Consider the following 24,816-nt stretch of genomic DNA (forward strand, 5'->3'; position numbering starts at 1 on the left):
CAATATTTTTACAGAGGGCCCATTTTCTGGGCAAGCCTATCTCAAAATCAAAACTATAATTAATAATCAACATATACTGTTGTTGCAAGTGATTGCTGAAGAAGAATGCTCAGTAAGTTTGTAGATTTGTAGATTGTTTTCTCTAAAGATTTCCAAGAAACATAGAAAAACCTGTTTTTCCCCCAACATCTTTTTCTGGAGGTGACTGCTAAATTCCGGAGAGTGACAATACTATAATTATTGAATGCTGGTTTAGCACTTTATCATATAGTCTGATTTAATCCCTACAATAACTTGTAGTATAGGTACTATTACCTCCAATTTAGAAAAATCTACATAAAGTCACACAGCAGTAGATAGAAGAGCTATGTTTCCAACCAGTGCTATGTCTGATTCCAAAGGCCAGAGCCTAACTACCCTGTTGTACTGTTTCTTAGCAATGGTGTCTCTATTTGAGACTGAGTTAGCTTCGGCTCCCCCACTTACCCAGCTTCCCCTGGGAAGTTGATTTTACCCTAGTTCTATCCTATCTTGTCCAAACCACCCTCATCCCTCATCTAGACTACTGCAGCAGGCTCCTCTCTATAGACCTATGGTCTTCCTCAACCTTTTTTTGTGTCTTTCCTCCATCCCCACCCCCAGCCTTAATCCATTCTCCACATTGTAACCACAATTTTTCACAAATCATGAGGCCTATAAGCCATTATCTGTTTGCTGTGTGAATTTCCACCCTTATTTTGCACAATGCTACCCCTCACTCTCAGTGTTCCTGCCACTCTAGTCTCTTTACATATGAATATATACCATAGTCCCTCCTGCTACAGAACCATTGTATTTACTGTTTCCTCTCCCTGGATGACTGCCTAGTTAACTCACCCATCACATAACTCTTAATATACCATCAGGAAGCCTTCCTTGACCTCAAGACCAAGACATAACTCCTCCTATTATATACTCTAGTAACAGGCATTTCTGTTCTGTTACATGTGTCATTACAATGTTATGTTTGTTTTTGTTATTACTTGATTAATGTCTGGTCTAAGCCTCTATGCCTTACTATGCACCAGATTATAAGTTTGGTGAAGGACTCTGTTTGCTTTTGCTCCCTATGTTATGATTTTGCACACAGTAAGCTTCCAACAAATTCCTAATGATGAATATTCCCATTCTCTTCTACCATTATCATCTAGATAGGGACTACTATCGTTCTCCAATAAGAAGAATGTTCTCTGACCCTCCACAAGGTCAAAGGCAGGAGTGAAAGCAGGGCAAGAAAGAGGAAAGAAATGTCAATAGTAGTGACTGCAGAATAAACCTTCTGGGATCCATGGACAAGAATTCCAACAGCTACTTTAAATTCTAGGTATTAGTTTCAAATGTATATTTCCAGCCTTCAATTATCCCCTGAACTACAAATTTCTATATATGTCTATTTAACATCTCCACTGGAATTTCAAAGAGGCATTTCAAATTTAACATGCCTCAAATTGAACTATTTTGATTTCTCCTCTAAATTCATTCTTCCCTAGTTTTCCCCAACTCAATAAAGGCATCACCTTGTATCTAATGCTCAGGCCAAAAACCTAAAAATCAAGCCTGATTTTCCTCTTTCTTATACAATCTACATCTAAATTCAAATTTGTCCCTGTTCAAAACTCTCCAATGGCTCCTATTGTACTTAGAATAAAAACTAAAATCTTTATTTGATTTAAGACTCTTAAGTCTCCTTAAGACTCTTTATAATGTGGCCCCTCATCACCTCTTTCATCTCATTTCCTCCATTGCTTCCTTCTTCATAATAGTTCAGCATCATTGGCTTCTTTATCAATGTTCCAGGAAAACACACATGACCAACTCAGAATCTTTGTATTTGCTTCCCTGTGCCTAAAAGAGTCCTACCTCAGATATTTGCTCAGCTAATATTCCATCACTGCCTTCAGGACACTGTTCACATGTTCCCTTATGGAGAGGTCTTCCCTCAGCACCATATCTACATAGCCCTCATTGTTGCTCTAAGCTCTGTATTTCTTTCCCTTTTCCAAATAGTACTTATCAGTAATGTATTAAATCATATATTTATTTACATATTTATTCATTTATGCCCACACTGCTATATTTTAAAGCCCTCAAGGGTTATCTATTCTGTTAAGCATCTAGGAGCTTAATAATTATCCCATGAATGAATGAACATTATTGTCAAAGCTCAATTCTTTTGAATTATTTAAGTTTGATTTTTTACATCAACCAGATTTGGAATATGAAATAAATGAACTATTTAATAACTAATGTTAAAAAAGATACCAGTGGGGAAAAAAAGATAGCTATGCAAAATGTAATCTTTTATTGATTAGCTAGAATGATTACAAATCTGTCCAAGTAGTTTTTAAAAATTAATTAATTAAAGCTTTATTGTTGTAGTTTCTTAATTGGTTTAGGAAATTTTAGAATCAGATGAATTATTTCCTTTATTGCTTCCCCTTAGCCTGAGTCTGAGAAGTTCATTATTAACAGCTACTCATGACAATATTATGGTAATAATACTATGTGTCAATGCAAAGATCATATAATTATAGGAAAAAAGACAATAATGTAAAAAGCAATAAAATTTTTAAGTAATTCACCCTGTGATTACTCAGTAAATAAAAGCATAAGAGACATGGACAGAAGCTCACTGTTAATTTTTTCTTTATATTATACTAACATTAACACCAAAGAATTATAAATTCCTGTTTCAGACAAAAAAGAAAGATGTCGGGCAAATTAACACTATGTTTTCCATTTTCGGTGATGGATACTTCATTTTAAAATTTCCAGCATGCCAGAGGGAAGCTAAGAGAGCTTAAAAGGACACACTTATCTAAACAGTTCAGAAAAGCTGGGAGTCAGCCTAGACACTCCTCCTCCCTGAGCTAGGAGCCCACTTCTCCCACAATTCAGTTTAAGGACAGTTTAGCCACTGTCCTAATCTTCTTGCTCAGATTATAAAGTAGTTTCTAGAAAGGTCTCTCCACATTCACCTGTTTTCCCTCAGATCCATTCTCCAGTTTATAACAGAGGATATTCTATCATGCAAATCAAGTAATTTGTGCCTCTATTCCTTAAAAACATACAGTGACTTCTCTTTTCTTTTAGGAGAATTCTGGCTCTTAATATGACCTAAGGATCACATGTGTTCTGGCTGCCTAATTCCCCAACCTCATTATAAACCACTTTCACCTTTGCTCTTTCCACTTGACCCACACCATTCTCCTGTTAGATCCTTCAAAGTGTCAAATGCCTTTTTGCCTCAAAGCCCCCTCATAGGTATCATTCTGATTTCAGATCAAAGGTCACTCCCTCAGGGGAAGTCTCCCAGTCCCTCTAGACCAGGTTGTCCAGCTACAAATACTCATAGGTGCTATCTGCATTTTTCCATCCCAATATATGTCATAACTACACATTTAATTTACTTTAATTTAAATTAAATTTAATTTAATACTATTCCTCTTCTACATTACTCCTTGTAAGCATCCTGAAAGCAAGAACCACAGTAGTGTTATTTGCTCTTATATCTCATCACCAAATATATACTCTAGTATACAGAAGTTCAGTAAATATTCATTGAATGATAACAGCATGAGATGAGAAGAAACAGTCAAATATTGGCATTAGGAATCTGTGCTACATTTAAGAGCACTTTCCCAGCATCAGTGAACTTTGGAATGGGGTCCCCCAAAAAGGCTAAAGAATATATATTTATATCTGTCTCAAGCTGCACCATACAATATGGTAGCCACTAGCCAAATGTGGCTATTGAGTTCTTGAAATGTGAGAAATGTCCTAAATTTTTATATTGACTATTGTTGAAGTAATATTTTGGATATATTGGGTAAACTTAAAATATATTGCTAAACTTAATTTCACCTCTCTTTTTTTTTCTTTTCTAATGTAACTACTAGGAAATTTAAAATATATGCATCTCACATTATATTTCTATTAGACCATGGTAGTCTGTGGTATTTCAGGATAATACTGCCTAAAGATAGGCATGACATAGTGAGACAAGCTGTTGACATGGATCTGAGTACTGTAAAAATTCCTGAAGATTCTTCTTGTGCTAGCAATGTGTTTCTGTCTCCCAATGTCATCCTGTCCCACTTGGCTGTGCCTGTGCTATTTCACCACACACCCAAATATTTGTTCAACATATGGCCCTACTTGGCCAAACAATCTTTACAAACTGAATTTCAAAGCTCCTCCTTATGCTTTCATTTAATCAATATCTTAAAGTCTAACATAAAGTTTGCAAAGTTCAGCTTTCTCACTTTACTGAATTACAAGTGGTCAGTTTATTGATAGAGGGCTTGGGACAAAGTGTCATTTCTACCCAAGGTAACTAGGAACAAAACATTGCAAGCAGCAGCTCTGTTTAGAATTGCAGATGCAGGGTTTTATGGATTCTCTACATAACCTCTGAAAGTTTCGCCCCTCAGAATTTTCTTTGCACTCCTATGGCAATTTGCCCATGTTCTTTTCACATGTTGTCTTCCTCTTAAGATCCTGAGGCAAGTGAATGTATGGATTTATCTTGGTATCCCTACCATCTAGGCTAGCAGAGTGCCTAACACAAAGGAAGTCCTCAATAAATCTTGTCTAGAATGTGTTGAGTGAATGTACTTTTCCTTACTCTGATCATTCCTTGACTCTAACCCTAGCACTGACTATAGATTCAATTTATAGGCTTGTACTTAATGAACCTTGCCCAGGGATTATTTTAGGACCATTTCATGAGTATGTGTTTTGAACGGCTAAATCAAAGATAAGAGTATCAAACCTTCTTAAAATGCTTAAGGCTATGCTTTAAGTATTTCATAGGTTCAAAATACACTAACTGACTAACAAATTGTAATCATTAGATCAAATACTATTCCCACATTTAGGTAAAGGATCAGGCTATGATTGCTCTTACCATACTACACTTCCTGGTCAAAGACTGCTTAGGTATACAATTAGTATTCACGCAACTTAGTGAGTGTACCTCTAACATGTAAGCTACAGTTTAGGATAAGCTGCAATCACTGAAATATGAAATCTGAATAATTCCTTTTGAACATAAACTCTTCACAACATAAAGATGATTGAGAAACTACATTAAGAATGTGTACTGAATAATAATAATATGCACTGAATAATTAGGTCTAGGTGAGTAGAGTCACAAAGTAGTTGTGGGTACATGATAGACTAATATTTACAACCTTCATGTTTGACCAGCTGCAACCAAGACCTTGCTTCTGCACAAGGACATTGAGAGGCACAGCAGCATGCCTGTTGACTGCCAGAAATCAACATGAGGAGACAGATAACCATAGTACCTGACAGCCTAAGAGATTTGCTGTTTCAGCAAAAGCATCAGGCAGTCTAACCAGGTGAAGGACAATGCAGCAAATATCCATAGTTCCAGGAATGTTTGCTAATGGGAGGGAAGTCCAAGTGTACTCTTGGGCTGAGTCCAACATCTGAATGAAATCTGAACATTATCCACTGAGGTATAAGTAAATTGGAAATTCAGTTTTGGAGATTTCAATTGGATGATTCTCATCAAGAAGTCACAACCTCAAGGCAGAAGAGATTTTGCTTTACAGCAGCTTGTTCTTCTACACTGGTAACCCAGGCAGTAATATTATATCATAGGAGGATTGTTTTTAATGGTTAAAGGGTTGTGTGTGCATGGATGTGTGTTACTCCTCCAAGTTTGTAAACCTTATCAACATTTATATATATATATATAAATGGCTGACCTGGCCTACATCCAGGTCATTATTATTTTTATCCTTGGTCACCATCGACTGCTTTAGCAATGGTCTAGAGAAAATGTGTATGGAGAAATTGCAATCCCATTTCAGTAATTGATAGATAGTGGGTTCTAGGCATTGCAGCAGTCAAAAACTCCAGCCATTCCATTTTTCCATAAATAAAGGAATAATGAATTGATGTGGATTCAACTATAGGCATTAACATTATCTTTGCCAATGTATTCTCTTCTTGCTAAAAACTGCAACTTGCCATTTTGCAAACAATCAATTTTGCAAGAATCTCATACTAACTCATAAAAGGCTATTTAACCCATTATATGAATGAGATGATATGGAAGGAAAAATAACAGGTAAATGGGGAAGGGACAGGAAGAAAAATATGGGATTCCCTAGAGCAATAATAATACATAGGAAAGTTCTAAGGGGAATTATAAATTCATTTCAGCAATATTATGAATTAGAATATTGGATTATCTGAGAACCCAACCACATTTGTAATGATGTTTCCATGGGGAACATCTCTAAAATGGTTTTCTGAAATTAAATCTGTTTTATATCACTTTTTGCCTATAAAAAGAGTTAAATGAAGAGCAGGAAAAGTAGTCATGGTTAATAAACAAAATAAAAGGAATTCATGTATTCTTTCCTACTTATTGGAGATACAAGAAAGTAAACAAAGCATTTAATAAGCTAATTGCTTCAACAGGATGTAGGGTTCCAGGAAATACAAAGGAGGGGCATAGAGGGGCATGGAGGTAGAGAGGTGGTCAAGGAAGGCATGGGGGCAAGAGAAATAATAGAGTTAAGGAAGACTCCTAGGTTTCTATAGAAATAGTGATAACATTCACCAAGAGAGGGAACAAAGAGAGGTCCAACACGAAAAGGAAAATGTAGAGTTTATTTTTGGATGTGAATCCAAAGTAACTAAGGAACATACAAGTGATGGTGTTTAAAAGTCAGGTAGATATCTGGAGCTCAGGCTCATGAGACTTCTGGGCTGGAGACCCAGATTTTTAAGCCCTAGGAATAGTAATTGGGGACTTTGGAGAGAACAAATCCTCCTCCCCAATAGTGTGGTGATGTGAGAAGGAGTAACCCCAAAGAATAGGTAACAAATGAAAAATGGCTAGAATAGATGGAAGAGAAATAAAAGATGCCACTGAAGCAAAACAAAAAGGCGGATTTCAGGAAGGAATGAGTGATCAACAAGGATGATTAACTAATATGAAGATTGCTAAGTACCTGATGGATTGAATTACATGGGGGTCATTGGCAGCTTTGGTAAGAGCAGTACAGTGGAATGGTGTAGGAGGACAGTAGCTGAATTGTGGTGGATTAAGAAGTAGAGGCAGGTAGGTAGACAATTCTCAAAAAGTGTGCCTGTTAAGAGGCTGATAAAAATGTGGATGTGCTTTCTGCCCCTAAGTGCCGCTGAGTAAGCATCTTTAAAGTCTCCCCTCCCACCACCGTCATGTCTAAGTCAGAGTCTCCCAAAAAGCCTGAACAGCTGCAGAAGCTCTTCATCGGAGGTTTGAGCTTTGAAACAACCGATGAGAGTCTGAGGAACCATTTTGAGCAATGGAGAATGCTTACGGACCGTGTGGTAATGAGAGATCCGAACACCAAGTGCTCCAGAGGCTTTGGGTTTGTCACGAATGTCACCGTGGAGGAGGTGGATGCAACCATGAATGCAAGGCCACCCAAGGTGGATGGAAGAGTTGTGGAAGCAAAGAGGGCTAGCTCAAGAGAAGATTCTCAAAGACCTGCTGCCCACTTAACTGTGAAAAAGATTTTTGTCGGTGGCATTAAAGAAGACACTGAAGAACATCATCTAAGAGATTATTTTGAACAGTATGAGAAAATTGAAGTGATTGAGATCACGACTGACCGAGGCAGTGGCAAAAAGAGAGGTTTTGCTTTTGTGACATTTGATGACCATGACTCTGTAAACAAGATTGTCATTAAAAAATACCATCCTGTGAATGGCCACAACTATGAAGTAAGGAAAGCCCTATGGAAGCAAGAGATGGATAGTGCTTCATCCAGCCAAAGAAGCTGAAGTGGTTCTGGAAACTTTGGTGGTTGTCGTGGAGGTGGTTTTGGTGGGAATGACAACTTTGGTCATGGAGGGAACTTCAGTGGTCGAGGTGGCTTCGGTGGCAGTTGAGATGGTGGTGGATATGGTGGCAGTGGGGATGGCCATAACACATTTGGTAATGACGGAAGCAACTTTGGAGGTGGTGGAAGCTATAACGATTTTGGCAATTGAAACAATCAATCCTCAAATTTTGGACCCATGAAAGGAGGAAATTTTGGAGGCAGAAGCTCTGGCCCCTATGGTGGTAGAGGCCAATACTTTACCAAACCATGAAACCAAGGTGGCTATGGCGGTTCCAGCAGCAGCAGCAGCTATGGCAGTGGCAGAAGGTTTCAATTACTGCCAGGAAACAAAGCTTCGCAGGAGGGAAGAGCCAGTGAAGCGACAGGGAAGCTACAGGTTACAACAGATTTGTGAACTCAGCCAAGCACAGTGGTGGCAGGGCCTAGCTGCTACAAAGAAGACATGTTTTAGATAATACTCATGTGTATGGGCAAAAAACTCGAGGACTGTATTTGTGACTAATTGTATAACAGGTTATTTTAGTTTCTGTTCTGTGGAAAGTGTAAAGCATTCCAACAAAGGGTTTTAATGTAGTTTTTTTTTTTTTTTTTTTGCACCCATGCTGTTGATTGCTAAATGTAATAGTCTGATCACGACACTGAATAAATGTGGATGAAAAAAGTGGATGTACTGGAAAGGCAACATGGGCTTGAGGGAAGGGGGGCTTTTATTTCATTTTGCTTTGTTTACATAGTCAAGTAAAGGAGCCAATAAGAGAAAGGGAGAATTTGAAGATATGAGAATGACAAAAATAAAGAAACTGAGAGGCTTATAAAGGAGAGAAAGAATGGAACTCAAAGACCATGTGGAAGGGATCTCTTCCTTAAATAGGAAGAGATCTATATTCTTTATGGGAGGAACAAGAGAAAAGGAGAAAAATATAAAAGTAGGATATGTAAGATAATGAGTTTGTTGCCTAGAGTTGGAGGTGTTTTCTCTGACGATTTCTATTGTTTCCATGCAGCAAGAAATGTGCTCATCAGCTGAGAAGAGGTGGGAATAAAAAGGTATAGAGGGACAGATTTAAGCAGAGTGGGGAGTGAGAAAGAGAGCTGATTCTATACATATGGAAGGCTTGCCAAACTCTACCAAAAGCATAACAAGGTTCTGTGGTTTTTGGCAGCAAATGGTTGAAGTGCTGGCTCGTGGGTTGTGAACTCTACAATTTATGGACTGGGGGAAAAAAAGAAATGAAGAGACCTGAGGCTTCTATGAAAAGAAAGAATAACTGTTGGGGGAAGAGACTGAAATATCTGGAAAATTAGATGTTTAAAATTAATATTGCAAAGGTAGAGCAATTCCAGGTAATAGCAAGAATCAGGGCATGCTCATTGTAGGTGGCTGAAGTCGAGTGGAGATAAGGACCACGAATTGATAAGGTCACAGAAATGAGATGCTACAGCCATTGGATAAATTGTTCACATAGGCATGGAAGTCACACAGAACAATGATACAAATTGCAACAACAACAACAACAAAAATGAACAGATTGTCTTTAACTAATGTAGAAAAGCTGTGGTGAATGCGAAAATAGAAGTGCTTAAAAAATAGAAATCAATTAAGAAAGATATCAGAGAGACACAAAAAAACAACCTAAAAAATCTTCAATTGCCAAAGCTTTTTGAGCAATGAAACAATAGGTTTGGAATCTACCACAGAAGTAAAATAAATATCCATGAGTTTATATTTATATAAATAAATAAATAAATAAATAAATAAATAAATAAATAAATAAAGTTTATATTTATATAAAATAAATAAATAGAGAAGTGACAAATTTTCCATACAGAATAATTCTAAATAATAAATGTAGAAGGAATGAGGAAAATAGAAATTTGCCACAGCAGTATTTGCTTTAGGTAAGATCTGCAGATGAATGCTAAAAGTAGCCACCAAAACATTAAGGAGAAAGAGGATATTTACATAGCCTATCTTCTCCAATATATTCATTAATTACTGTAGTGATTTTAATGTATGCCTAAACATTTTTCAGTATTTCTCCCTCTAGAAGTGAAGCGTAAATCTCCTCAAGTGTGGGCTAGACTTAGTGACTTATTTTTATTTTTATTTTTTTAAATTTTTTACTGGAGTTCAATTTGCCAATATATAGAATAACACCCAGTGCTCATCCCATCAAGTGCCCCCCTCAGTGCCTATCACCCAGTCACCCCAACCCCCTGCCCACCTCCCCTCCCACTACCCCTTGTTCATTTCCCAGAGTTAGCTGTCTCTCATGTTTTGTCACCCTCACTGATATTTTCACTCATTTTCTCTCCCTTCCCTTTATTCCCTTTCACTAATTTTTATATTACCCAAATGAATGAGACCATATAATGTTTGTCCTTTTCCGATTGATTTATTTCACTCAGCATAATATCCTCCAGGTACATCCACATTGAAGCAAATGGTGGGTATGTGTCATTTCTAATGGCTGAGTAATATTCCATTGTATATATTGACCACAGCTTCTTTATCCATTCGTCTTTCAGTGGACACCGAGGCTCCTTCCACAGTTTGGCTATTGTGGACATTGCTGCTAGAAACATCGGGGTGCAGGTGTCCCGGCGTTTCATTGCATCTGTATCTTTGGGGTAAATCCCCAGCAGTGCAATTGCTGGGTCATAGGGCAGATCTATTTTTAACTCTTTGAGGAACCTCTACACAGTTTTTGAGAGCGGCTGTACCAGTTCACATTCCCACCCACAGTGCAAGAAGGTTCCCCTTTCCCCATATCCTCTCCAACATTTGTTGTTTCCTGTCTTGTTAATTTTCACCATTCTCACTGGGTGAGGTGGTATCTCATTGTGGTTTTTGATTTGTATTTCCCTGATGGCCAGTGATGCGGAGCATTTTCTCATGTGCTTGTTGGCCATGTCTAAGTCTTCCTCTGTGAAATTTCTGTTCATGTCTTTTGCCCATTTCATGATTGGATTGTTTGTTTCTTTGCTGTTGAGTTTAATAAGTTCTTTCTAGATCTTGGATACTAGCCCTTTATCTGATAGGTCATTTGCAAATATATTCTCCCATTCTGTAGGTTTAGTGACTTATTTTTACTTGAGAGTTTGAAAAGGGGAAAAAAAAACAGTAACTTTACTGTGGAGCAACCTGTCAGACACTACTTTCATGAATGATCAAGGTTTATATCACCAATCCTAAATCATACTGATGCCATGCTTCCCCTAATACAATGTGATGGTAAGGGTACTTTACTTCTGTAGTAGTCTTCCTCCAAATCCATAACCCCAGTCTAATCATGAGAAAACATCTCATGATGAGGGACAAATTGAGGGAAATTCTACAAAACACCTGGTCAGTAATCTTAAAAAGTGTCAAGGACACAAGAAACAAGGAAATGCTGTGAAACAAGGAAAGACAGATTGGAGTTGTCTAAAGGGACATGACAACTAAGTGCAGCATGGTATGGACAGGACCTTAGACTAGAGGACATTCATGTAAAAACTGGTGGAATCCAACTAAAGCCTATTATTTGGTTGAGAGGGTCAGACCAATGCTAATTTCCTTATTTTGATAAGAGGTTAACATTAAGGGAAGTTGATTGAAGGGTATATGGGATTTATGTATACTTCTTTAGAACTCTAATAAATATAAATTCATTTAAAATAAAAAATTTAAGAGAAAAGATTTAATGAAGAAGAATATGTAGCTTGGAATCCCTATATTATCCAGTAAAATATAGTGGATATAATGAGTGTGGAAGATGGATGGCATGAGGCTCAGTGGAGCAGGAGGTTCTACAGAAAGATGAAGAAGGAATGTTTTGAAACATCATTAATGGAGTGAGGAATATAGGCTAGCTTATCAACTCTGCATTAGAGCCCAACATTTACTTGACTAGATGCTATTGCTATGTCTGGAGGTCAAGTAAGAATTGAAAAGTGTTCACTGCATTTGGTAATTATCTGATCCAAGTATTACGTGGACCACTGGTCGTGATGAGAAAGGCCATCATCCTTGAAATCTATCAATATCAATCAGTTCTCTTCCATTATCCATGGCAAACATATGCTATTTCCTGCCTCAAAGTTTGCAGCCTCCATGGACAAACTTTTATTAGTGACGTGGGGAATGCCACAAGTCTTACATTGTTTTGCATAGTAGAGATGACTGGCATACTTGGAACCTAGTGGATGATTAAGTTCCCTCCTCATATTTCCAGTTTTCCTCACCTTTGACTGCCTCCTACCAAGGGGGAAGTTTTCTACAAAGTGCTCTAAATATTATGTCAAACTTGCAAAAAAGCTTAACAAGGAAAGGAATTTTTAAAAATAAAAACTAAAGTTTGTTGAATGCCTGTCAAGAGTTCAAGCTAGTAACTGATCCTTTTACTCCTCAATTAGGAGTACTTCAGAAAATGTGTATAAAAACATGTAAAATGAAACATTGGTAAATACTACTCACTATACTAATTGGAAAAATTAATAATGTATACTACTCTAAAATTAAGATTTAGGAAAAACATGGGTCAAAAGAATGGGAAGGAAAAGTTTTAAGGTACTGACAGGTGGACTCTTGTACAGTACCTTTAGATATTTTAATCCATCCTATAGTTTATTTATCATGGTTAAGTGACCACCTAAAACCATGGTAAAGGCACAGCAGCAAACAGAGCAATGCAACAAAGGAGACTCCCCAAGGCACACAGAGTAAACACTGACCATCACGACCAGCAAAACAACTCAACTCTGCATCTAATATTCTGCATTTAATATTTAAAAGTTCCAGAAAGAAAAAAAAAGTCCCAACTTTTCAGAAAGGTTTCACTTGATAGATCAGTCTAACAAATACAACTGGAATTAAAATATAATGATGATAGATAAATGAAATGATAGATTAGGTAAAGACAGACTAGTAGATTAAATAAATAAATGTGTTCTAAGAACCAGATCTGAAACTTCAGTTAATAATATCTATTAGGATAAATGAAAAAAAAAAACCTTTTCTAAGACTAACAATATTTGAGTGCTTAAATAAACAATAGTGAAACAACTGCAATAAAACAACATCCTAGTTTTTTCAGCGCTTGATTTCTGAGAAGCTTGAAGTGCTTTATATGTAATGTCAGTCCCATTCCCAGAGAATTAAGTTGGAATCAGCATCATGAATAAATAAACTGATAAGCTCAAAAGCACATAACAAAAATGACTAGGCCAAATCAAATCCTAGAAGTGTTTTATACAGCACAGAAGAGTTACAGTGGAAACCTGTAAAGACACAGACTGTCCTAAAAGACAATCAAAAACTTTTTTTCAGTAGTAAAAAATCACAAGCTAGAAACAAGAGAAAACCAAAATTTGAACAGATGGGGGACTTGCAGGCTTTATTTTAGATGGTTCCTAACTAATAATAAATACCTTGTAACTATCACATTCAGATTTTCCAAGTAATTTTCTCTAGGTGAAATAAATTCAGTATTCACACACACCTCTAAGTTTACCCCAAATTTAATGTATAGGCTGGGCCATATAATTCATTGAGATAGGGCACATATAATATCTACATTTTAAATTATTTAATCAATACAAAGATTCAGATAATTTTATTGTTCGATACTGTAATAAGTAGGATTTTAAGAACCTTTTTACTGAAATACATATAAAGAGAACACATCTTTTTTTATTTAATTTTTAATAGACTATTTTTAGAAAAGTTTTATTTTCACAGAAATACTGAGTAAAAGGCACCAAGATTTCCCATATTCTCCCTGTCTCACACATGCATAACCCCTCCTTGCCATTGACATCCCCCATAAGAATGGTACATTTGTTACAATTGATGAACCTACACTAACACATTATTATCACCCAAAGCCCATAGTTTACATTAGGGCTGACTCTTCATGAGCGAACATTCCATGAATTTGGACAAATGTAGAATGACAGGTACCCAACGTTATTTTATCCTACAAAGCATTTTCATTGCCCCAGAAATACTCTATACCCTCCCCCCCTCTAACCTTGGCCACCACTGATCTTTTTATTATCTCCATAGTTTTGCCTTTACTAAAGTGTCATATAGTTGGAATCACATAGTATGTAGCCTTCTCAGATTGGCTTCTTTCACTTAGTAATATGCATTTAAGCTTTCTTCATATCTTTTCATGGCTTCATAGCTCATTTCTTTTTAGTACCAAATAATATTCCATTATCTGGATGTACCACAGTTCATTTATCCATTCATCTACCAAAGGACATCTTGGTTACTTTCAAGTTTTGACAATTATGAATAAAGTTGCCATAACATCCACATGCAGATTTTTATGTGGATATAAGTTTCCAACCCCTTTGGATAAATACCAAGGAGTGCAAATACTGGATCGTATGCTAAGAGTACAGTTTCGTGAGAAATCACTGAACTGTCTTCCAAAGTACCATTTTGCATTCCCGCCAGCAATGAATGACAATTCTTGTTGTCCTATATCTTTTCCAGCATTTGCTATTGTCAGTGTTCTGGATTTTGACAATTCTGATAGGGGGTGTATAGTATCTCATTATGGTTTTAATTTGCATTTTCCTAACTAAGGGCACATGATGTGGGGCATGTTTTCATGTGCTTATTTGCCATTTGTAGATCTTTGATGAGGTGTCTGTCAAGGTCCTTGGCTCATTTGTTAATCAGATTGTTTTCTTATTGTTGGGCTTTAAGAATTATTTTTATATTTTGGATAATAGTCCTTTATCAGATGTATCTTTTGCAAGTATTTTCTCCCAGTCTGTGTCCTGTTTTCTCATTACATTGACAGTACCTTTTACAGAGCAGAATCTTAAAATTTTAGTGGATTCCAGCTTATCAAGTCTAAAAAGTACAAGACCATGTGAGGTTTCTTCTACATTGTCTTCTAGGAGTTTTATAGTTTTGCATTTTCTTTTCAATACTGTGATCCATTTTGAGTTAATTTTTGTGAGGGGTATACGGTCTGTGTCTAGATTTATCTTATTGTATGTGAATATCCAGTTGTTCCAGCACTACTTGTTAAAAAGAGTATCTTTGCTGCATTGTACTGTATTTGCTTCTTTGTCAAGATAAGTTGATTATATTTATGTAGTCATATGTCTTAAGTATAAAGAGTGCCAGATTTAGCCACATTGAATAAACCCAAATAACCATGCTTTAAGTATTATGAGTACATCTAACTGAAGAAATACTCTTCAGTCTTCCATAGACAAGTTCAAATATTATCAAAAAACATTTATTGGCATTTTTAACCCTCAGAAATATGTAACCATTTTTATCTCCTGAATTTCTTCTTTCACTTATCAATTTTAAGAGGTCAGACCCAATGTAAGAAAATAAAATTATTTCATCACCTGCCAATTTGACACTGAACATGTCAAACATGTCCTCATCCTACTTCCTTAGGTACCCTCACTCAATTCCAAGATGAGACTTGTGAATATACAAATGAGGTGAGATTTTTTACTCCAGGTTTCATGTACTTTTTAAAGGTGCCTCAGATACTAATGATGATTCCAACAATATGGACTCAGAGTTCTGCTTGTAAGGAGTAACTATGAAAGTACGATGAGCCTGAGGCCTCTTCCACATTCCTTGTAGGTGCAAGAGAGCTAAGTTGGCCAATCATGGGACTAGGGTAGAGTGGAATGAGGATTAGCTCAAGAGTAGCTGCTATACCTTTCAAAGTCTTCTTAAAGAGGTAGGGTTTTGAGATTTTGGGAAACTGGGGGAGATTCCAACTATCTCAGTGATGCCCCAGTATCAGCAAATATGACCTCAACTCATATGCTTCCTCACACCCAAAACCCTGTACAGTTGTTTATTCCAACCTAGATGAAGCAAAATGAGAATTGTTTTTACAACTGAAAAATCCAAGGGTATATCTGACTAGATAGGTTTGACTGATCCAGGGGCTCAAAGTCATCCAAATCTAGGTCCTGTCCCGCAGTAGTCTCAAGTGACTTCCTAGAAGTCTAAAGAGTTATCTCTCTTCATTCATGTCCAGTAGAAAAGAATTAGAGTTCTCGCTCCAGCATTCCCACCTAACAAGGATTCAGTGTATCTCATTGTCTCAAATCCAATCATATGACCTTCTCTGAACAAACCATTGTAACCAGGAAGTATGATCTGCTAATAGGCTCAGACCTGGGTACCTGCTCAAACCAAGTCCAGCATTGAAACAATACTACCCCATGGGATGAAAGGAAAATGGGGATAAAGTTAGGAGGAGAAGGCAAAATAAGTACTGTGAAGCAAGAATTACTTGACAACCTTCATCAGTAACTCCATCATCACTAAGAGTTACAGAACCCGGTTAATCTGTAATGACTTCCACACAAAAACCAGCTCCATGTCAGTATCACCCTCTTCTCACTTAAGTGGGGGAGTCTTTCTCAACACTGTCCGAAAAACATCTTTAAGTGAAAGGAATAAAAGCAAGTTTGAATTGTTTACAATGCTTTCACTGGATAGATTAATTTGTGAAGTAAAAGCTGGAGATGATTAATATAGAAAGCACTAACCTCTAGGATTTCATAAAGGGCACCCATGGAAATCAGAGCTGTGATCTTGAAAAAAAATTGGTTGCTCACTGAAAAGCTCTGATATGCTTTCATTGTGGGCATAAACAAAATAAAAAGAGAACTCATATAGAGGTAAAGACTAAAGAAAAGTACATTCAGTAATGTTGTTTATATTAAAATAAATCTGCTGGCTAATGCTGCCTGAATTCGGTATAGAGGCCTAATGAGCTCAGGCAGCCACCCAAAAAGACCCATCCTGAGAACTTAACAATTGATAGAGTAGTAAACACTTAGCCAGAGTTTTCTTTAAAGGATAAATAGAAAATGGTGGGGCTAGGCACTAATCATATGGTTTTATAAAATGCTTGGTTTTTCTTAGTTATATTCAGAAAGCACTAGGCAAGTTTTCGACAATGCACACTAAATGTGCAGTGTTATAAATTAATGGGTAATCACAATAATATGCATGTAATCACACAGTGATAGCAGGTAATAGCAATGAGTTAAATTTCCTTTGCTATTTGTGGAGCTCTCTCCAAAATTCCTTATCTATTAGATCAGCAGTGGCATTATTCTTTATTACATATATTGAATGAATAAAAGGATGCATGCATGAGTGGAGTGAATTAACTAGTGATTGAACTTAAGTTTTCACATAGGGTTAATTTTCTATTATGAACTTGTGTGTGCAAAAGTTTAGTGTACATTCTCACAAAACATATTTTGCTCTATAAGCTAATTTCAGATTGTGCTACCATGCCATTTTTTTTAGTGTGGCTATAATACCTATATCAGAGCTATTCTAGTCTATACAGGGTCTTTGCAAAAGTTAGAAGTATCCCTTAAGGAAAGATACAGGTCCTCAGACATGTGACTTGGTGAAAAGGTGAGGAGCCCTTGTATAAAAGTAAAAGGTGTCCCATTCTCTTGAAGGCTTGGGAAGGTGGTGAAGGACTGGCCTGATTTCTACCCCCACTACCTCATCTTTGTTGAAAGCATAAGTGATACAACCTTAGTTCAGTCTAATGCAGAATAATCATAAAGAAAAGAGTAAAAATCATAACTTCCTTTTCTGTTTTGTGGAGTCATTTCCCTCAGGAAAGATTTTATTAACAAATTATATCATCTATAGTTGTAAAAATTACCTCATAGGATGTATTTAAATGTTAAAAACACCAAATTTCCCCAAAATTGTTTTTCAACCTATTCTTTATCATATATGATTTTTCCTGAAGACCAGGTAAAACTAAAATCATTAAGAGTCATACACACATACAATATATGTGTTATTTAGACATATATGTATATATGGTCACAAAGACTTTCTGGTCTAATCTTAACAGAAATTTTTCGAAGTACAAAGTTATTGCTACCTAGTAGTTATTTGTTTTACTTCTTCCTTTGCATCAGTGCAGGTTATTTTTCTTTCTTTCCCCTATGACTTTCCAATTGCTATTGTGATCAACTAAAGTCCCCCATTCTAATTCTAAGAGATGGGATATGCTCAGAGCAAAGAAAATGGGGAAACAGTGACAGAGAATGGTAATGGAATCTATTTTATCCTGAAGTAATAAGAAAATGAATTCAATTTGCACAAAAGGATTCTGATTTGCAGCCAAAGGAGTAAAAAGTCCTTCCGTTTATTTTTCATTAGGAAAGTATACATGCCACATTCTTTCCTGGCTGCCTTATAGCCAAGAAATGAGTTTGCTCCCCCAGCTGTTAAGCTCTGAAAGCTGATGCTAGTTCTGCATGTTTTTTTTAATTTATTTTAATTCCAGTAGAGTTAACATACAGTGTTCTCTTAGTTTCAGGTGTAATATAGTGATTCAACAATTCCATACGTCATTCAGGGCTCATCACAAGTGCACTCCTGATCCCCCTTCCCTATTTCACCCATCTTCCCACCCACCTCCTCTTTGGTAACTATCAGTTTGTTCTCAAAAGAGTCTGTTTCTTGGCTTCTCTCTCTTTCTCTCTCTTTCTCCCTTTCTAGTTTGTTTTGCATTCCACGTATGAGTGAAATCATATGGCACTTGTCTTTGTCTGATTGACTTATTTCATTTAGCTTTATATTCTCTAGCTCCATTCATGTCATTGCAAATGATAAGATTTCATTCTTTTTTATGGCTGAGTAATATTCCACTGTATATATATCACATCTTCTTTATCCATTCATCTATCAATGGACATTTGGGCTGCTTCCATAATTTGGCTATTATAAATAATGCTGTTAATACACATAGGGGTGCATGTATCCCTTTGAATTAATGTTTTTGTGTTTTTTTGATAAATACCCAGTTGCACAATTACTGGATCATAGGGCAGTTCTATTTTTAACTTTTTGAGGAACCTCCATACTCTTTTCCACAGTGGCTGCCTAGTTTACATTCCTACCAACAGTGCAAGAATTTTCCTTTTTCTCCACATCCTTGCCAAAACTTGTTTCTTGTTAGTTCTGCATATTGAATTGGAAAGAAGCAGACTGTGAACCAGTAGATCCAGTTTTGAGTCTCAGTTTTTTTTTTTTAACAACTGACCTTATTCTTGGCAAACAACTGAGTCTCTTGGTTTCCTTAACTGTGAGATGGGTGGAAGATGGTCTAAATAAGTAGTTATACTAATTATAGCAGCTGTCATTTATTGAGAGCCTACTAGGTACTTAGCACTGGGGTGAGCATTTGCAATATCATTATCTCATCTATTAGAATTCCAGCAAATTGAGTGATTTTACACGAAAGAAGCTCAAGCTTGGATGGGTTAAATGTGGTTCTAGAGACGTAGGTATCAGAGTCAGGATAGAATCAGAGGTCTCACTTAAAAGTCTATCTGGCCTATTTATAAACTAAGTGAAAAGCAATTTATGATATGAATCTCAGACAAAAGCTACCTGCAGGTTTTTGCTTTTTCACATATCTAAGTGTACTGATTCCAGAACCATACAATGAGCTTCCAAGTATGTTAGTGAAGAAGAAACATGACTTCTCTCTTAATAAGCATACTAATGGTGCCAAATCCACTGCTATGTCATATCATCATGCATTTACATATCTAACAGTGCACATATATATTTTATTTCACATATTTCATATTCTTCTTAAGAATTAATATGATGCAAAGGAATTGCCACAGGCTGTGAAGCCAATTCTAAAACATTTCACTCATATGTGGAACTTAACAAAAGAATTCTAAAAACATTTTGAAAAACAGTACCATCATGAAACAACTCAGTAGTTTCTGAAGTGGCTGCACTAACTGGGAGATAGTCTTTAAGTGGGTAGGTGCAGGCATGTTTGTTAAAATCTATCACATGACTTCTGACTTCAAAGACATGGGTATATGGTGAGTGTTGATTTATTCACTCATTCACTCAACAGAACGAATGGAGTACTTCTTGTTTTGGGCATAAGGGGCACAATGCAATCAAGATGGAAGCTGTCCTTGTCCTCATGAAACATAGATGAAAAGACAGAAAATGAACAAGCAAATAAATATAAAAAAAAACCCTATAGATTGGAGTAAGCGCTGTGAAGGAAATAGTATGCTCTTTTATTTTTTTATTTTTTAAAAAGATTTTATTTATTCATGAGAGACACAGAGAGAGGGAGAGAGAGGCACAGACACAGCAGAGGGAGAAGCAGGCTCCACGCAGGGAACCCAATGTGGGACTTGATACCGATTCTTCAGGATCACACCCTGGGCCAAAAGCAGCGCTAAACCGCTGAGCCACCCTGGCTGCCCTGGTATGCTCTTTTAGAGAAAAATAACTGGAGGAGGCAGTCCATCTTAGCTGGGGTTTTTATGAAGTTTGAAGGATGAGAAGAAGCCAAATATGGAAAGAAAAAAAAAGAAGGATGGCAAAGGCCCTGAGGCAAGAAGTTTGGCAATTCTAAAAATCATATGTGGTTGGTGCATAAGAAACTACAGTTAAAAATCCACAGGTAATATCACACTTATTGATAAAACACTGAAAAACTTTTCCTGTGTGATCGGAGGAAGACAAGAATGCCAGCTCTCACCACTTTCATCCAACACATGTTCTTGGGCAAGAAAAAGAGTAAAAGGCATTCAGATTGAAAACAAAGGTGTAAAATCATCTGTTTGCAGATGACATGATGTCGTACATAGAAAATCCTCAGGCCCACAAAAACAACTATTAGAATTGATAAATGGATACATAAAAGTTGCAAGATATAAGATTAATATACAAAAATCAATTGTATTTCTATATATTTTCAATGAATAATTTGAAAATGAAATTAATCATTCATTTATATAGCATCAAATGAAAATATTTAAAAATGAATTTACCAAACAAGTCTAAAACTTTGTACACTAAAATCTACAAAAAAATCACCAAAACAAAATAAAGAACATCTAAAAAATAAAAATTAAATTAAAAAAGAAATTAAAGAAGATTAAATAAAGGAAAATACATTCCATATTGGAATATATTGTATTATTAGAAGATGTAGTATTATTAAAATGGCAATAATCCCCAGATTGATGAACAGATTCAAGGCAATACCTATTAAAATCTTAGGTAACATTTTTGCAGAAATCGACAAGTTGATTTTATGATTTGTATGGAAATTCAAGAAAACCAGAATAGCCAAAATAATCTTTTTTTTAAAATTATTTATTTATTTATTTATGATAGTCATACAGAGAGAGAGAGAGAGAGAGAGAGAGAGAGAGAGGCAGAGACACAGGCAGAGGGAGAAGCAGGCCTCATGCACCGGGAGCCCGATGTGGGATTCAATCCCGGGTCTCCATGATCGCGCCCTGGGCCAAAGGCAGGCGCTAAACCGCTGCGCCACCCAGGGATCCCTAGCCAAAATAATCTTGAAAAAGAAGAATAAAGTATGAAGATTCACACTTTCCCAGTTTCAAAACTTACTACAAAACCATAATAATCCAAATAGTACAGTACTGACATAAGGATACACTTAGAGATTAATGAAATAGATTTGAGAATCCAGCAATGAACCCACATATATATGATCAACTGGTTTGTAACAATGGTGCCAAGACCACTCAATAGGGAAAGAGTAGTCTTTTTAACAAATGGTGCTGGGATATCTGGATTACCACATGCAAAAGAGTGAAGTTGGATCCCTTCCTCATACTACATACAAATACTAACTCAAAATGGATCAAAGACCTAATTCTAAGAGCTTAAAAATGAAACTCTTAGAAGAAAACATACGTTTAAATCTTTATGATATTGGATTAAGCAATAGTCTCTTAGATATGACACCAAAAGCACAAGCCACAAAAGAAAAAATAAACTGGTCTTGCCAAAATTATATTTTTAACTCAAAGGACACGATCAAGAAAGGAAAAAAACAATCCACAGAATGGGGAAAATGCTTGCAAATCATTTATTTATTTTTTTTAAAGATTTTATTTATTTATTCATGAGAGACACAGAGAGAGTGGCAGAGACATAGGCAGAGGGAGAAGCAGATTCCCCATAGGGAAGAGCCTGATGTGGGACTCAATCCCGGGACCCCAGGATCATGACCTGAGCCAAAGGCAGAGCTCTCAGCCACTCAGGCACCCAGCAAATCATTTTTCTGATAAGAAACTTCTATCTAGAATATATAAATAACTCTTACAATGCATTAAGAAAAAGATGATCTAATTTTTTTAATGGGCAAAATTTCTGAATTGACATTTCTCCTAAGAAGATATAAAAATGACCAATAAGCAGATAAAATAGATGTTCGACATCATTAGCATGTGAGAAATGTATTAAACCCACAATAAGATATTATATCCCACTAGGATGGCTATACTAAAAAAGACAAATAGTAACAAGTATTGGCAAGAATGTGGAGAAATTGGACCCATCATACACAGCTGGTAGGAATTTAAAACAGCACAGTTGCTTTGGAAAACAATTTGGCAGTTCCTCAAGATTACAGTAGTCCCCCCTTGTCCACAATTTTGCTTTCCACAGTTTAACTTATCTGTGGTCAACTGCAGTCCAGAAGCAGATGATCCTCCTAACATATATCATCAGAAGGTCAACAGTAACCTAATGTTACATCACATGCTTATGTCATTCACCTCGCTTCATCTTGCCACACATTTTATCATTTCACATCATCAGAAGAAGAAAGGTGAGACCTGTACAAGATATTCTGAGAGAGAGACCAATCACACAACTTCTATTACAGAATGTTGTTATAATTGTTCTATTTTATTATTAGTTATTACTGTCAATCTATTACTGTGCTTAATTTATAAATTAAACTCTATTACAAGTAAGTATGTAAAGGAAAACACATACTATATATAAGATTCTGTACTGTCTGTGGTCTCAGGCATTCACTAGAAGTCTTTGAACATATCCCCCACGGATAAGGGAGGATTGTTGTAACCATAGAGTTACCATATGACCCATCAACCCTACTCCTAGGTATTTATCAAAGGGAAATAAAAATACATGTCCACTTAAAACTTGTACACAAGTGTTCATTGCAGCACTATTCATAATAGCCAAAAAAATGGAGACAACTCAAATACCCATCAACTGGTGAATGGATACATAACATGTGATACATCTTACCCAATAGAGCATTTGGTGATAGAAAATAAATAATCTGGATACAGGCTACAACATGGATGAACCTTGAAAACATTATTCTAAGTCAAAGAAGCCAGTCACAAACATCATACATTTTTTATTGCATTTAAATAAAATATCCAGAATAGGCAAACTATAGAAAGTTGATTAGTGGTTGACTAGGGCTAAGAATGTTGGGGTAAATTGAGGATGACCATTAAATGGTATAGTATTTACTTTCAGAGTGATGAAAATGTTCTAAAATTGATTATGGTGAAGGCTGCAAAATTCTCTGGCTATATAAAAATCCATTGAGGGAAGCCTGAGTGGTTCCATGGTTGAACATCTGCCTTTGGTTCAGGTTGTGATCCCAGGGTCCTGGGATCAAGTGCCACATCAGGCATGGGGAGGCTGCTTCTCCCTCTGCCTGTCTCTCTACCTCTCTCTCTCTCTCTCTGTCTCTCATGAATAAATAAATAAAATCTTTAAAAAGTAATAAAATTAAAAATAAAAATCCATTGAATTTACACTTTAGATGACTTAGTTGTATGGCATGTAAATTATAATTATATATTCCTGTAACCAGAAAAAATGCTGAGAGAGGAAAAAACAAAAGAGAGACTAGAGATAAAGATGAAATTGGAGATGCAGGCACCCGTGAGAGCTTTGTTGGCCATTTTATAGAACGAGGTTTATATATGAATGGCAGAGGGAAGCCACAGAAGGATTTTAAGGAGAGGAATGATATATGATTGACAGTTTAAAAGTTCATTGTGGCTGCTTGAGGGGAACAAAAGTGGAAGCAGGAAGAGCAGCAGAAGGCTCCAGCAGCAGCCCAGGTACAACATGATAGTTTCCTGAATTAGGAAATGTTACAGTCGCTGGAGAGAAACAAATGGATTGGAGAGCTGTTTTTGGAGATAGAACATTTATACATATGTGTGTGTGTCTGTACTGTATACATATATGTATGCATGTGTATATATAATATATACCATATATGATGTATACATAAATATATGTTATATACATATTAGACATGTGTATATGATATACATTCTATTCATATGTATAAATAGAACATTTGCATATATTTATATGTACTATTATATATTATATATTATACACAAATTATACATAAAATAATTTGTTGAAAATATTGTTTAAAATTATGTTTTAGGGACGCCTGGGTGGCTCAGTGGTTGAGCATCTACCTTTGGTTCAGCTTGGGATCCTGGGGTCCTGGGATTGAGTCCCACATCAGGCTCCTTGCGGGGAAGCAGCTTCTCCCTCTGCCTGTGTCTCTGCCTCTCTGTGTCTCTCATGAATAAATAAATAACATCTTAAAAAAAATAAATAAAATTATGCTTCATATTAACGTGGAATTCATAATGGACTAGATAATTCTCTGGAAGTCTCAATTCATTTAATTCTATTGTTTTAATAAAGGTAATTTCAATAAAGAATAACTATATAATTTTATGCAGATTTTAAAATTTGAGATAGAATTAAAATCACACAAATATAAAAAGTATTTGTTAAACTATGAATCCGAATTTGGTGACTCTTAACTGTGTATCGTAGATGCTCATAGAATTTCAAGATTTGAAGGAATCTCAAGGTCACTTATTTAGTCTAATGATCCTATCATCCATTGATTAAATTTTTTCTACAGCATTCTTGACAAGCAATCAGCCAGATCTGACATCTTATCAATGCTGAATATTTATTAACAAAGAGATAATGGAATTTTGACATCTCTGAAGATTCACTTTGGACATTAACATTTTTAGT

At 36.1% G+C, this 24,816-nt stretch overlaps 1 long non-coding RNA gene and 1 pseudogene across 5 annotated transcripts in view; one reads left to right on the forward strand and one right to left on the reverse strand.

Moving 5' to 3' along the window:
* The window catches only part of LOC118351566 (uncharacterized), a 169,505-nt gene that overhangs the window by 111,704 nt on the left and 32,985 nt on the right, over positions 1-24,816 (reverse strand). The gene's annotated exons all lie outside the window — the stretch shown is intronic.
* On the forward strand, positions 7,264-8,537 carry LOC112665987 (heterogeneous nuclear ribonucleoprotein A1-like; annotated as a pseudogene).

The sequence above is a fragment of the Canis lupus genome, chromosome 20, assembly GCF_003254725.2.
Source record: "Canis lupus dingo isolate Sandy chromosome 20, ASM325472v2, whole genome shotgun sequence".
In the NCBI taxonomy this organism is placed as follows: Eukaryota; Metazoa; Chordata; class Mammalia; order Carnivora; family Canidae; genus Canis; species Canis lupus.